The 13,489-nt window shown below is 43.4% G+C and overlaps 1 protein-coding gene across 7 annotated transcripts in view; it reads right to left on the minus strand.

Moving 5' to 3' along the window:
- The window catches only part of PLEKHG1 (pleckstrin homology and RhoGEF domain containing G1), a 245,373-nt gene that overhangs the window by 75,644 nt on the left and 156,240 nt on the right, over positions 1-13,489 (minus strand). The gene's annotated exons all lie outside the window — the stretch shown is intronic.

The raw sequence follows: 13,489 nt of genomic DNA on the forward strand, positions 1-13,489 counted from the left end.
TAACCCTTAAGTCACAAAACTATCTGTTGTTAAACTATAGAACCAAATTCTTTTTCAAATACCAACTTATTTTTTTAAGTGAAAAAAATAAGCATATAACTTACTTATGCTCTCTACTATGCTGTAATGAGCCACTAAAAACTCTCAATTGATTTTGTATGTTTTAACGTAGAAACAGCTCCCAGGCAGATCTGCTGTGGATTCAGACCCACAGTGGGTTAAACTGACATGGCTTAGAAGAGATGTGAACTGCTGAGAAAGAGGAAGGCTGCTTTCTGCCCCGTGTGTGCTAAAGAGTTCATAACTGAGTGTTCCCCTTTCCCTAGCAAGACTTGAAAAAGGATTCTGTAGGAAGCAGGAACACAATAAAGAAAAAAGTGAAAACAGCTGAAATAACGTAAAATAAAAAATAAATACAGTCCTTGCCCTAGGCTGAACGATGAAGTATGGCTCCCTCCCAAATGCAACATGGCGATCTGTGGCATTTAGAGGAAGTAACTCTGTGAAAAGTCAAGCAGACCATGAAAATCCCAGCACCAGAGCCGCATTCCAATGTCCAACAGCAAACACTGTTGTGTTTAGATGCAGCTAGAGAAAGGAGAAGCTGAAATATAAGAACCATTAGATAATTGTTTCTTATACCTTTTATTAATCCACCTTCATTCTCTTATGTTCTTTAGGTTCCTCCAATGCAAAATAGGCAGGGCTTTCATCATTAACTTTCTCAAACAGCACATTTCACAGTTTGCATCAAATTAGGTTTCATTCTAGTTCTTTCATACTAAAATCACTGTCACGCATAAACCAATGTTCATAAACTTTTTTTCAAAACAAGCTCTGTGGTAACAACTTTTCTTCTTAAGAAAGTAGTCACCGGCCGGGCGCGGTGGCTCAAGCCTGTAATCCCAGCACTTTGGGAGGCCGAGACGGGCGGATCACGAGGTCAGGAGATCAAGACCATCCTGGCGAATACGGTGAAACCCCGTCTGTACTAAAAAATACAAAAAACTAGCCGGGCGAGGTGGCGGGGGCCTGTAGTCCCAGCTACTCGGGAGGCTGAGGCAGGAGAATGGCATAAACCCGGGAGGTGGAGCTTGCAGTGAGCTGAGATCCGGCCACTGCACTCCAGCCTGGGCGACAGAGCGAGAGCAAGACTCTGTCTCAAAAAAAAAAAAAAAAAAAGAAAAGAAAAAAAGAAAGTAGTCACCTCAATAAGAAAGTAGATTCAAAAGATTTAAAAGTAGTTGGCATTAAAATCCCCAAATAGCTTGGCCTATTCTCCTTACTGTTTTTTTGTTTTTGTTTTTGAGACGGAATCTTGCTCTGTTGCCAGGCTGGAGTGCAGTGGCACAATCTTGGCTCACTGCAACCTCTGCCTCCTGGGTTCGAGCAATTCTCCTGCCTCAGCCTCCCAAGTAGCTGGCACTACAGGCATGCACCACCACGCCCAGCTAATTTTTGTGTTTTTGATAGCAACAGGGTTTCACCTTGTTGGCCAGGATGGTCTCGATCTCTTGACCTCTTGATCCGCCCACCTCGGCCTCCCAAAGTGCTGGGATTACAGGCATGAGCCACCACGCCTGGCCCTCTCCTTACTGTTATAAATGGAACAATCATAAGAGCTTGAGTACCTGCATAGGACAGGCCCAAAAAAGACCCAAAAAGAAAAACAAATGGAGGCCAGAATTGAAAGAATGGTACATTTTGAACAATATATAAACCCTACACTCCCTCAAAACAAATATATTCATCGATATTTCTGTTAAATTACACATGGTCCAAAAGGATGGACTAATACTCAACGTGCAGCGACTGTTTGTATTTAATAGCAGCTTAAGAGTTTGCTGGACATTTTGGAGGGCATATTGTACACAAAATTAAGAAAGTAAAACAGAAGGATGTAGATAGGCATGAGCCACACCAGCATGGCAGGAGGAGGGGCGGGGCAGAGGTGGCGGACGCAAGCCACATTCACCTGGCTGAATTCAGACGCTCCGCAGTGGGGCTTAAAAAGAGAATGAACAATCCTTTCTCTTACTTCAAGTGTTAAGCTTGCTCATTTGCAGAAACCTGATACTAAATTCTTCATGTGAGAGAAAGATTGAGTTAAGGGGCTTAAAGAATTTCATCTGGGGTTACAGACAAAGAACCGTGGCCTGCATCCAACAACCGATGGCCCATCGCCAGCTCAAAGAGTTTCAAAAACCTCAGAGTCCATGACAGAGAAACTAAATTTTAAAAGTTGCTTGTTTTCAGAAATTACTGAGAAAACAGATCGTGAGGAGTCCACATTTTTGTAGATGACTCTAGAAAACAGATCAAAGTTGTATGGTCATAACTAGTTCCCCCCACTGATCATAAGCACATCTTTTAAATATAATACTTTAACCCTAGACTAGTTCCTGAAAACTATGGCAGCATGCCCTGTATTCGCAGCTGTAATCATCTATAGCCAAAATGAGTGGTTTGAAGCTTGGTGATAATAACAGTTCATTCTGCGCCCGAAATGATAGAGTAAGGACACCAACGAAATTTATTAGAGCCTGTCATGCTGCTTATTAATTTTATTGGCTTGATGTCAGCACCTATGGCTACCCTACTGTTAACAATTATGAAGGATCAATTTAAAACTTTTGTACTGAAAACAATTATTCTCCAAGAGGATCAAAGAATTTACTTTGGTGAGGGAAGGAGCAGAGAGTACACACAAAAAAGGGCTTTTCACCATTTGAATGATTTTCTGTGATCTAAAATTTCTCCTATTTATTTTCTAATCAGTTTATGTCCTTAAGATCTCTACCATTATAAGATTTGCACCCAAGCATCCTCCACTAATTAACTTTCTCATTCCTTGTAATATCTGTTATTGAAAATATCCAAGTAGATATCCAAGTAGATCTGACTTGGTCCTATTCAAAGTATGGGAAGTGGGCAGGAGCCAATTTGCAAACTGTTTGCTGCTGATCTAGAAGGAGATAAGTACAGACATCAAGTAAGCATGCAGAAACTTTTTACAGTAGTTTACAGAATGATTTAATATCAACCTAATAATAAATTTGTGCTTGTACTTTGTACATCTTATTCTTCTTCTAACTTTTCTGGTATTCTTTTTTAAATTGTATTTTGCAAAAGAATCAGTGTGTGATCGATGGAAAGAAAACACACACACTTGCCCCTCACCATGAATAGTTTGAGAAGCTCTGATCTACATAACCATTCAGCAGGGACATGCTATAGAAAGAAGAACTGAGACAGAAGGCAAATTCAGCGCCCTTGGGAGTTTACCTTCTTTTTTTTTTTTTCTTTTTTTTTTTTTGAGACGGAGTCTCGCTCTGTCGCCCAGGCTGGAGTGCAGTGGCCGGATCTCAGCTCACTGCAAGCTCCGCCTCCCGGGTTTACGCCATTCTCCTGCCTCAGCCTCCCGAGTAGCTGGGACTACAGGCGCCCGCCACCTCGCCCGGCTAGATTTTTGTATTTTTTAGTAGAGACGGGGTTTCACCGTGTTAGCCAGGATGGTCTCGATCTCCTGACCTCGTGATCCGCCCGTCTCGGCCTCCCAAAGTGCTGGGATTCCAGGCTTGAGCCACCGCGCCCGGCCGGGAGTTTACCTTATTTCTATGAGATGCCCAGAAATAGGTTAGTTTATGGTTCCTCCACTTCCCTTCTTCCTCTGATATCACATTACAGTTTTTTTTTTTTTTTTTTTTTTTTTTTTTTTTTTTTTGTGAGACGGAGTCTCGCTCTGTCGCCCAAGCTGGAATGCAGTGGCACAATCTTGGCTCGCTACGACCTCCACCTCCCAAGTTCAAGCTATTCTCCTGCCTCAGCCCCCTCGAGTAGCTGGGATTACAGGCGTGCGCCATCACGCCCAGCTAATTGTATTTTTAGTAGAGACGGGGTTTCGCCATGTGGGCTAGGCCGGTCTCAAACTCCTGACCTCAGGTGATCCACCTGCCTTGGCCTCCCAAAGTGCTGAGATTACAGGTGTGGGCCACCGCGCCCAGCCCTGAGAAATAATCTTTTTTCATTTCTCCAACCCCTCTACCTTTTCTAGAAAGTAGTCTGTTTATCCAAAAACTTGCCTTTCAAACTTCATGTATTACATTGGGATGGCTCTGAAACTAGAATAACTTACATGTGTATAGTAATTTACAGTTTAAAAGCACATTAACATTCATTTATACAAACCTTCCTCCCATCTTTTTGTTGCGAGAATTTAAGAACGTGTGCCAAGCGCTGTTTTACAAGTTAGGAATTAAAAAAAAAAAAGAATAAAACATGATCCCTTCCCCCAGCAAGCTCCCTGTCTAGTTGAAGAGCCAAGTGTAAACAAATAAATAGAATACAGTGTTTTGGCAGCAAGACTGATAAATATTCAGTTCACAAGAGAGGGCAGGAAAGGCAGAAGTGGTCAGTTCCAGGGAGGGGAGAGGCTTCATAGGGAAGGTGAGGGTGCAGCTGAATCTTGAAGGATGAAGTTTCAATACAGTGAAAGGAGGAAGGAGACAATATCCAGGAGGCCAGAAATGGGTAAACAAAGGCACAGGGCAACAAAAAGGGCACTAAAAGGAGTTGAAAAGGGCTATATTTCAAGCCATCCAGATGTCAGGGTTGAGACCAGCTGGACAGAGAGGGGCGTGTGCCTGAACACACAGACCCTTGAGGGTGGGCCTGCACTGCCTGATGAGGCTAAATGGGGGCCGGGGAAGGTCATGCAGAATCTTCCATGCTACATAGCTGGTGGTAACCACTAAAGGGCGTGGTGAGATTAAAGATGGTTCCATCATCAATAAAGAAAACAGGACCAGGTGCAGTGGCTCACGCCTGTATTCCCAGCACTTTGTGAGGCAAAGGCAGGTGGATCACCTGAGGTCAGGAGTTCAAGACCAGACTGGGAAACATGGTGAAACTCCATCTCTACTAAAAATACAAAATTTAGCGGGGTTGGTGGCAGACGCCTGTAATCTCAGCTACTCGGGAGGCTGAGGCAGGAGAACCACTTGAACCCGGGAGGCAAAGGTTGCAGCGAGATGAGATTGTACCATTGCACTCCAGCCTGGGCAACGAGAGCTAAACTCTGTCTGAGAAAAAAAAAAGAAAGAAAGAAAGAAAAAGAAAATAGGGGAGAAGCTATAAAGCTGCTGGGGAGGCTGGTTAGGTGATGCCTGCAGCAGCACAGGCATGCGCAGACCAACTCCTAACCCTGAGTCAGGTGGAGAGGAGAGGTATTTAATGGGATGTGGAGAATAAGAGGAAGGAGGGAGTCCAGGGTGACAGCACGGTTGAAGTGACTGATCAGCCATGTGGGCTTTCAGTGGAAGGAAGTCTGGGGCTCCTCTCTCCCCATCACTTCCCACCCTAAGGAGGAAGCTGCTGTTTCTCCAGCTCCCAGGAAGGGATGCTTTCTCATCCACTGTGGCATGAGTGAGTTAAAGTCAATGAGTACATGGGACCCATCTGTCTCCTCTTCCTTTTGGCTGTAGCATGGAGACAGCAGGGCTGCTTCCTCCGGGGAGAAGGACCCATTGGTTTCTGTTCTCTGATTGTCCTTCCTAGGTGGCTGGTGAGGTAAAACCAAGCCAGGGCCAGCTCCAGCAGGCCCCATCTGCAGAGGCCTGGGCAGGGCTATTCTGAGGTTTGGTACCCCCCGGACTGGACTTCTTCAAGCCAAGATGAAATGTCGAAAGGCATCTCTGGGGGTTTGTGGTGAAAGGAGATGGTTCTACTTTTGGCCTAGTTAATCCAGATCGTAGATTTCCATGTGCTCAGACTGGCTCGTTTTGTTCTTGCTAGGGCCCAAGCTCTAAGAAGAAATAGGCGTTTGATTTTCCAGCCACTGTCCTTTGCACAAAGAGTGCCCTTTCAGAACATCGTGACTGATAAGACATTGGTTCAGGGCCGGGTGCAGTGGCTCACGCCTGTAATCCCCACATTTTGGGAGGCTGAGGCAGGTGGATGACCTGAAGTCAGGAGTTCCAGACCAGCCTGGCCCAGCATGGTGAAACTCCATCTCTACTAAAAATACAAAAATATTAGCTAAGTGTGGTGGTGGGCAGCTGTAATCCCAGCGACTTGCGGGGCTGAGGCAGGGGAATTGCTTGAACCCAGGATGCAGAGGCTGCAGTGAGTTGAGATTGCACCATTGCACTCCAGCCTGGGCAGCAAGAACAAAACTCCATCTCAAAAAAAAAAAAAAAAAAAGAAAGAAAGAAAAGAAAAAAAAAAAGAAGAAAGAAATGATGAGGATATGAGCTTTATCCCTCTTGTAGGTGCCTAAAGGAGAATGAGGGAGAAAAACATGTAAAAGAAGTTCAGAGTTTGACTATTTAAGTGCTGTAAGAATTATTTACAAAGTACTGTGAGAGTACAGAAGAACACATTCCAAATGAAAGAAGCCCTTTATCTTTCTTCCAAATAAGCCACTGAACAGGGTATAGTAAAATGTCCTGCTGCAGCCTATAGATAAAAGAATCAGAAGTCCAATCTTCCAGTGAATCTCTTTTCTCTTCTTTCCCTGTGCACATCTAGAGAGGAGGAAGGTACAGCCAAAGAAACGGTATCTGGGGAATCGTGGTCTCTGGCCACTGCACTAGGCTGGATACAAAAAAGCTCTTACTGTGGGGACAGTGTTTTCCCTGGGTCCATACAGTCTAGACCCCACACCACAGAGAAATGTACTGAAAATCTGTTGTAGAAGGAATGGGACACAATCTTTCTGGTAATAGCTTTGGGGAGGGGGAAGGAAAGGGAAGAAAGAAAAAGAGAGGGTTGGGCCAGGAGCAGTGGCTCATGCCTATAATCTCAGCACTTTGGGAGGCCTAGGCAGGCAGATTACCAGAGGTCAGGAGCTCGAGACCAGCCTGGCCAACATGGTGAAACCCCGTCTCTACTAAAAATACAAAAAAAAAAAAAAAAAAAAAAAAAAAGAAAAAGAAAGAAAAAAAGTTAGCCGGGCGAGGTGGCGGGCACCTGTAATCACAGCTACTTGGGAGACTGAGGCAGGAGAATTGCTTGAACCCAGGAGGCAGAGGTTGAAGTAAGCTGAGATTGTGCCACTGCACTCCAGCCTGGACAACAGAGTGAGACTCCAAAAAAAAAAAAAAAAAAAAAAAAAAGGGAAAAAGAGAAAGAGAGGGGAAGACAAAGGGGGAAGAAAGATATGATATATAGGCTGATCTCAATGTGTGGAACTCTGTTAATGGCCCTGAGATGTCTGAGTAAAAGAATAAAAAATTGGGTGGTTTCAGCCTCATTTACCATCTATAATACTTGCAGTACATAAACCATTGGTAAAAAATGTCAGGAATGGCCTCTTGTTAAGCTGTGACAGATGATACAGGCGCCTATTCAGTCTCCTCTATTGTTTTCCTACTTCCTCCTGAAAGGGGGAGAGCTGGGAGCTTTCTCATAGTGAGGCGATGGGTCAGCCAGGCCTAGGAAGGGGCAGGAGGTAGCAGCTCTCCCCAGAAAAAGAAACTTGGAACAGGAATTCTGTCAAAAAATAGAAATGATGAGTAGAAAGAGAAATACATCTTTGCTTGAAGACAATTAGGAATATTTGTTTGGTTTTCCCCTAAAGACTTTAAGCAAAAACACATTTATGAACAAGATATTTAGAAATAGAATTAGTATTAATACGTTAAAGTTCTTAAAACAACTGGACGCCCATCTTTTCCTACACTCTGACAATCATTACTGAAATCAATTGTCTTAGGCTCACCCCTGCATCCCAGCACTTTGGGAGGCTGAGGCAGGTGGATCACCTGAGGTCAGGAGTTCGAGACCAGCCTGAAACCCTGTCTCTATGAAAATACAAAAATTAGCTGGGCGTGGTGGCACACACCTGTAATACCAGCTACTCGGGAGGCTGAGGCAGGGCAACTGCTTGAACCTGGGAGGTGGAGGTTGTAGTGAGCCGAGATTGCACCACTGCACTCCAGCCTGGGCAGATCACAAGGTCAAGTGATCGAGACCATCCTGGCCAACACGGTGAAACCTCGTCTCTACTAAAAATACAAAAATTTGCTGGGCATGGTGGCACGTCCCTGTAGTGCCAGCTACTTGGGAGGCTGAGGCAGAAGAATTGCTTGAACCCAGGAGGTGGAGGTTGCAGTGAGCTGAGATCATGCCACTGCCCTCCAGCCTGGGCAACAGAGTAAGACTCCATCTCAAAGAAAAAAAGAAAGAAAGAAAAAGAAAGAAATCAATTGTCTTTATTTTCTTCAGAGTGATGTCATTTATTGACTTCATGTGTATGTGTATAAATGTGGTGAAACCTAAAAAAGTCATAACAATGGAAAAGCAATTTGGTTATAAATACAACACTAAAATTAGTTCCTTATATTACCTTTTGGTGTAACAATGAGAAAAGTCCTCATAAGAGGCCTTTTTACGGTAATAATGTAGCAGAAAAACTTAATTTTCTATTGCCTTGTTAAATATTTATTTTCGAAATTGCAGAGTTTCCAAATTACATTGACAATATTCTCATATGCCAAAGTGCTTCTAAAACAGAGAGAGGTAGACAGATGGCCATGATGAAGTCCTGTTGCACATTGAAATATCTTTCCAGACCTATTTGCAACCTCCTATTACTGTTTTTTCTATAGTGTAAATCCTATCATTATTTGTAGCTACCACAAAAAAAAACAAAAACAAAAACAAAAACAAAAACGCAAAGCATTTCTGAAATAATCTATCTGCTTTTGAATGTATGTAAATACAGTCTTTGAAGACTTTATATTTTAAAGTCTTCAAAATGGGCCAACACCCTGTTTACCAGAATCCCCTGGAGTAAAGCCCAGTATGAGGCTGCAGTGGGCCCTCACTAGACAGAGATTTGAAGCGAGTTTATTAACCACTTTTTTGAGAATGATCCCCCCAGATGACTTCCTTTCCTACAACTCTGTTTTCCTTGTCATCAGGTTAACTTTACACAGCTTTTTGTTTCTTTTTTAAACTGCCTTTTTACTCTCCAGGTCCCAGGCCAGGTAAGGAAGCAGACAGACACAATTAGACGTGGCTATAATCCTTAAAGTGGAAAATGGGAATGGCTGGTGAGGTGGTGGAGGGATGCAATGTCTTGGCAACACTTTAAGCATCTGAAAATAAGAAACTGATTCATCTTAATTATAATCAGAGGACTACTGGTGTAATTTGAAACATGGTGATTAAGGAAAATTAAGTAAAGCCCAAAGGGTTTTTAATATGGGGAAAAAATCAGTGAAATAAATGTACACTATTACATAATCTGAATTTTAACTCCTCACTGCTATTTATCATTATTGGTTTTTCTTTTTCTTTTTTTTTTTTCTTTATTTTTGTTTAGAGACTGTATCTCTGTCATTCAGGCGAGAACACAGTGGCATGATCACAGCTCACTGCAACCTGGAAATCCTGCCTGAAGCAATCTCCTGCCTCAGCCTTCCCACTAGCTGGGGTTATAGGCACACAACACACCACCACACTGGGCTAACTTTTCTATTTTTTTTTTATAGATGGGGTCTCACTATGTTGTCCAGGAGACTCCTGACCTCAAGTGATCCTCCCACCTCGGCCTCCCAAAGTGTTGGGATTATAGGCATAAGCTACCATACCCAGCAATCATCATTGTTGTTATTTTAAAGTTTACTGCTAAGCACTGAGCTGTGGGCTTTATATGTATTCTCTCATTTCATCTTCACCACAACCCTAGGAGGTGGGTCCCATTAATCCCATTTTCCTGGAAGCTGAGAAAGGCTCTATCACTCCCCTGAGGTCATACAGAGAGTAAATGCCTCAAGTCATGCTCAAACCAGGATCTGCTGACAATAGCCTGGGCACTGAAACCCTATACTGCCACTTCAAAGGTTTTATACCTTAACACAGTATATTTAAACAGGAGGAGGGGTTTGCTGATGATTAATTTTGAGAGTTAAAGGTAATTTTTATCAGGTGTCAGGTAGGAGCTAAACAAAAACAGCCACCCTGATTGACTAGGCACCTCCTACCTGCCAGGATCATCACAGGCTATATCTGAATTAGGATCAGTCCCATTCACACGCAGTACCCACTGCCTTCACGTTTTCACATGTATACATCGCATGACATGTTTTGCATCAGCCAGGCACACCAGCTTTCAACCATCTGCCACGTTCAAGACTGGCTCACGAGTTCTCATCCTTCCTTCTCACTAATGCATGGCTTTACACTCCTTTAAGACATCCCATTTCCTGCCAGCCACCCACGGTGGGTCACTTGATCCCTCTTTATGGACAAGTCTCTATATACCTCTTCCCACAGAAACACACTCCTTCCCCAACCAATCACAGGGAGTCAGTGCAGATGCATGCGATCAGCTCTCTGAGCACCATACTACTTTCAAGTAATACGAAATCATGACACGATGGGGAGCCTGGAGAGCAGGGTGTTTTAGCTCTAGAGAATTAGGAATCATTCTGAAATGAAGATAAATCAGAAATGAAGAGAAAGATGCAAGCTCTGAAGGAGGCTTCAAAGGAAAATGCTCATGTACTGAAATGGAAATGTACAAAGAGGTTCAGGATCTGTGTAGAAGAGCATCCCTATCATGGCCAACATACGAAAAAAAGCTCAACACCACTGATCATTAGAGAAACGCAAATCAAAATCACAGTAAGATACCATCTCATACCAGTCAGAATGACGATTGTTAAAAAGTCAAGAAATGGCCGGGTGTGGTGGCTCATGCCTGTAATCCCAGCACTTTGGGAGGCCGAGGCAGGCGGATCACCTGAGGTCAGGAGTTTGAGACCAGCCTGACCAACATGGTGAAACCCCACTTCTACTAAAAATACAAAATTAGCCAGGTGTGGTGGTGTACGCCTGTAATTCCAGCTACTCAGGAGGCTGAGGCAGGAGAATCACTTGAACCTGGAGGCAGAGGTTGCAGTGAGCCGAGATCGTGCCATTGCACTCCAGCCTGGGCAACAAGAGTAAAACTGTCTTAAAAAAAAAAAAAAAGTCAAGAAACAGATGCTAGCAAGGTTGCAGAGAAAAAGGAACACTTTTCCACTGTTGGTGGGATAAATTAACCATTGTAGTGATTTCTCAAAGATCTGGAGGCAGAAATAGCATTTGACCCAGCAATCCCATTACTGGATATATACCCAAAGGAATATAAATCATTCTATTATAAAGATACATGCACGCGTATGTTCAATACAGCACTATTCACAATAGCAAAGACATAGAATCAACCCAAATGCCCATCAATGATAGACTGGATAAAGAAAATGTGGTACGTATACACCATGGAACACTATACAGCCATAAAAAGGAATGAGATCATGGATGGAGAAGGAAGCCGTTATCCTCAGCAAACTAATGCAGGAACAGAAAACCAAACAGCAAATGTTCTCACTTATAAATGGGAGCTGAACGATGAGAACACATGGACACAGGGAGGGGAACAACATACACTGGGGGCCTGTTGGGAGGGGGTGAGGGAAGGGAGAGCATCAGGAAGAATTGCTAATGAATATTGGACTTAATACCTGGGTGATGGGTTGATCTGTACAGCAAACCACCATGGCACATGTTTACCTATGTAACAAAACTGTGCATCCTGCACATGTACCCATGTTGAAGAAGAGGAAGAAAAAAAGAATCCCTATTACTATGGCTAGGTGACTGTGGCAGGTGTTCTAACACTTCACACAGGAGTGTGTGTAAGGAAGAAGCTTCTTAGAGGAACTTCTGACACACACACACACACACACGCTTGTGTGCACCACAGACAATCTGCGTTTTTATCAGGGCTGTTCTCACCTCATCCATGAGCTCTGCGTGCCACTTTCATACACTGATGGCTTAAAAGCCTTCACCAAACATCAAAATGGCAGTTGATTATTGCAGGAAAACATTTCCTGTTCACAAATCAAGTAACAACCCACACTTTACCTGAGGATTCTTAATTCTAGAGAATAAGAAATTCTGAAATAAGGACACCAAGTAATGGCCCATTAAAACAGGTACAGCAGGCCGGGCATGGTGGCTCACGCCTGTAATCCCAGCACTTCGGGAGGCCAAGGTGGGTAGATCACCCGAAGTCAGGAGTTCGAGACCAACCTGATCAACATGGTGAAACCCTGTCTCTACTAACAACACACACAAAAAAATTGCTGGGCATGGTGGAGGGCACCTGTAATCCCAGCTACTCAGAAGGCTGAGACACGAGAATCGCTTGAACCTGGGAGGTGGAGGTTACAGTGAGCCAAGATTGTGCCACTGCACTCCAGCTTGGGTGACAGAGTGAGACTCCATCTCAAAACAAACAAACAAAAACAGGTACAGCTTTTCCACATACACAGATTCAATTATCACTCTACTTAAACATGTGTGGACAATAATTACCTATATAAGTTGGAACACTTGCCCATCTAATTTTACTGAGACAGGAACAGTAGTATAGATGATCTCACAGCAACTGATCTGTACACAGTAGGTACTCAAACAGCGTTCATTTGGTGGACAAGAAACAAGGCCTTAAAGACAAAAGCTTTGACTTAATTTGTGCTAAACGACTTGAAACTGTAACCCTGAATCAAAATGAAATTTCAGCCAGCTAAAAAAGGCAGGGGGTTACCTGGACAATATTAACTGGAAAAGGCTGGAAGATATTAGCTCCACTTCTCACCTCCTGAGTCATGGAGATTGGTAATGACCCTCAAAATCAAGCTATTCTACTTGGAAGTTGCAATGCAGTGCGGTTGTATATATTAAAATAAAGAATCTACACAAGGATCGACCTCCTTATGGGCGGTTTGTCAAGGCAGATGAATGTGATTCCACCCTGGTGGCATTAGGTAATCTGCTGCTAAATACGGAAACGTATGGCTCAGTTATTCCATTCATTGTACCAAAAACAATGAGGATCCCTTAGGATATATCTGATTGTCTCGCTGACTATGTTGTTGTTGATCTCATCACAGAAAAATCTTAACCAAAAGTTATGTATTGATACAGAAACAGTCACAGGCTTGAGGATCTGCAGGGGAGCAGGCAGAGGCACCGTGCAGATGGAGGTGGAGGGTGTCAGCAAGGCTCATGGGCCAAAGTGACGGGATATTCCCCAGAAACTTGACTTTCTCAAAGAGCATGGGGCCGGGGGGTAAACACGAAGATGTCCTTCTGTCGTACCGTCCAGGAGGCCTGGTCCTAATTCGTGCCCACAGGGTGAAAAAGGTGATGTGGGGAACATTTTCTCCCCTCTTTATTCGAAGAGAGTGGACTCTTATGGATGAGGTTTCCATAAGTGATTTTTCAAGAGAGATGAATTTCCACAGCAGCAATTTTACCGTCTGAACAGAAGTGTCCTCTGCTTTTTCTTGTAGCAAATGCAGTTTCCATCTACTACAAGATGGAAAAATTACATTTTATTAAAAATTGTATCTTTAATAAAAACATTACATTTACTGTCCTGGGAAAGTAAACTTGGTTTCCCAGGACAGATTTATCTGAGGACAGGGTA

The sequence above is a fragment of the Chlorocebus sabaeus genome, chromosome 13 (genome assembly GCF_047675955.1).
Source record: "Chlorocebus sabaeus isolate Y175 chromosome 13, mChlSab1.0.hap1, whole genome shotgun sequence".
Classification (NCBI taxonomy): Eukaryota; Metazoa; Chordata; class Mammalia; order Primates; family Cercopithecidae; genus Chlorocebus; species Chlorocebus sabaeus.